Raw genomic sequence first — 3216 nt, 5'->3', positions numbered from 1 at the left:
TTTTTAAAAATAACAAATTTTAAATCGAAAAATAATTGTTGTGTTAGAACCGCACCGGTCCAATTACCGTGTTTACAAAATATTTTTCGAAAATATTAATATTCATAAAAATTATGAAACTTTTATTAAAAATTTATAAAATCTCAAAACCTAAAATTTTGTATTTTATTAGACGCGCATTGGCCTAACTAACATTCAAGATAAAACATTTCGCGAAAATTTTCAGTAAAACAAAAGTTTGAGGTAATTTTTATTTTGGGTTTAATTAGGTCACGTGATATTTTGGCCAATGATATTGCATACACATTTTTTTTAAAAAAATTAAAAATTTTAAATCAAAAAATAATTGTTGTATTAGAACCGCACAGGTCCAATTACCGTGTTTACATAATATTTTTCGAAAATATTAATATTCATAAAAGTTATGAAACTTTTATTAAAAATTTATGAAATCTCAAAACCTAAAATTTTGTATTTTATTAGACGCGCATTACCCTAACTAACGTTCAAGATAAAACATTTCGCGAAAATTTTCAGTAAAACAAAAGTTTGAGGTAATTTTTATTTCGGGTTTAATTAGGTCACGTGATATTTTTGGCCAATGATATTGCATACAAATTTTTTTTAAAAAAATAAAAAATTTTAAATCGAAAAATAATTGTTGTGTTAGAACCGCACCGGTCCAATTACCGTGTTTACAAAATATTTTTCGAAAATATTAATATTCATAAAAGTTATGAAACTTTTATTAAAAATTTATGAAATCTTAAAATCTGAAATTTTATATTTAATTAGGCGCGCATTACCCTAACTAACATTCAAGATAAAACATTTTGCAAAAATTTTGAGTAGAACAAAAGTTTGAGATAATTTTTATTTTGGGTTTAATTAGGTCACGTGATATTTTTGGCTAATGATATTGCATACAAATTTTTTGAAAAAAAATTAAAAATTTTAAATCGAAAAATAATTGTTGTGTTAGAACCGCACAGGTTCAATTACCGTGTTTACATAATATTTTTCAAAAATATTAATATTCATAAAAGTTATGACACTTTTATTAAAAATTTATGAAATCTCAAAACCTAAAATTTTGTATTTTATTAGACGCGCATTGGCCTAACTAACATTCAAGATTAAACATTTCGCGAAAATTTTCAGTAAAACAAAAGTTTGAGGTAATTTTTATTTTGGGTTTAATTAGGTCACGTGATATTTTTGGCCAATGATATCGCATACAAATTTTTTGAAAAAAAATAAAAAATTTTAAATCGAAAAATAATTGTTCTGTTAGAACCGCACAGGTCCAATTACCGTGTTTACATAATATTTTTCGAAAATATTAATATTCATAAAAGTTATGAAACTTTTATTAAAAATTTATGAAATCTCAAAACCTAAAATTTTGTATTTTATTAGACGCGCATTACCCTAACTAACATTCAAGATAAAACATTTTGCGAAAATTTTCAGTAAAACAAAAGTTTGAGGTAATTTTTATTTTGGGTTTAATTAGGTCACGTGATATTTTTGGCCAATGATATTGCATACAAATTTTTTTTTAAAAAATAAAAAATTTTAAATCGAAAAATAATTGTTGTGTTAGAACCGCACCGGTCCAATTACCGTGTTTACAAAATATTTTTCGAAAATATTAATATTCATAAAAGTTATGAAACTTTTATTAAAAATTTATGAAATCTCAAAATCTGAAATTTTATATTTAATTAGGCGCGCATTGGCATAACTAACATTCAAGATAAAACATTTCGCGAAAATTTTTAGTAAAACAAAAGTTTGAGGTAATTTTTATTTTGGGTTTAATTAGGTCACGTGATATTTTTGGCCAATAATATTGCATACAAATTTTTTGAAAAAAAATAAAAAATTTTAAATCGTAAAATAATTGTTGTGTTAGAACCGCACAGGTCCAATTACCGTGTTCACAAAATATTTTTCGAAAATATTAATATTCATAATAGTTATGAAACTTTTATTAAAAATTTATGAAATCTCAAAGTCTGAAATTTTATATTTAATTAGGCGCGCATTGGCCTAACTAACATTCAAGATAAAACATTTTGCGAAAATTTTGAGTAGAACAAAAGTTTGAGATAATTTTTATTTTGGGTTTAATTAGGTCACGTGATATTTTTGGCCAATGATATAGCATACAAATTTTTTTTAAAAAAATAACAAATTTTAAATCGAAAAATAATTGTTGTGTTAGAACCGCACAGGTCCAATTACCGTGTTTACAAAATATTTTTCAAAAATATTAATATTCATAAAAGTTATGAAACTTTTATTAAAAATTTATGAAATCTCAAAATCTAAAATTTTATATTTAATTAGGCGCGCATTGGCCTAACTAACATTCAAGATAAAACATTTTGCAAAAATTTTGAGTAGAACAAAAGATTGAGATAATTTTTATTTTGGGTTTAATTAGGTCACGTGATATTTTTGGCCAATGAGATTGCATACAAATTTTTAAAAAAAAATCAAAAATTTTAAATCGAAAAATAATTGTTGTGTTAGAACCGCACAGGTCCAATTACCGTGTTTACAAAATATTTTTCGAAAATATTAATATTCATAAAAGTTATGAAACTTTTATTAAAAATTTATAAAATCTCAAAACCTAAAATTTTGTATTTTATTAGACGCGCATTGGCCTAACTAACATTCAAGATAAAACATTTCGCGAAAATTTTCAGTAAAACAAAAGTTTGAGGTAATTTTTATTTTGGGTTTAATTAGGTCACGTGATATTTTTGGCCAATGATATTGCATACACATTTTTTTTTTAAAAATTAAAAATTTTAAATCGAAAAATAATTGTTGTGTTAGAACCGCACAGGTTCAATTACCGTGTTTACATAATATTTTTCGAAAATATTAATATTCATAAAAGTTATGAAACTTTTATTAAAAATTTATGAAATCTCAAAACCTAAAATTTTGTATTTTATTAGACGCGCATTACCCTAACTAACATTCAAGATAAAACATTTCGCGAAAATTTTCAGTAAAACCAAAGTTTGAGGTAATTTTTATTTTGGGTTTAATTAGGTCACGTGGTATTTTTGGCCAATGATATTGCATACAAATTTTTTTTTTAAAAATAACAAATTTTAAATCGAAAAATAATTGTTGTGTTAGAAACGCACCGGTCCAATTACCGTGTTTACAAAATATTTTTCGAAAATATTA

The sequence above is a fragment of the Corella eumyota genome, chromosome 1, assembly GCF_963082875.1.
Source record: "Corella eumyota chromosome 1, kaCorEumy4.1, whole genome shotgun sequence".
Classification (NCBI taxonomy): domain Eukaryota; kingdom Metazoa; phylum Chordata; class Ascidiacea; order Phlebobranchia; family Corellidae; genus Corella; species Corella eumyota.
The sequence above is the reverse complement of the archived record's forward strand: the minus strand, read 5'-3'. Positions refer to the sequence as shown.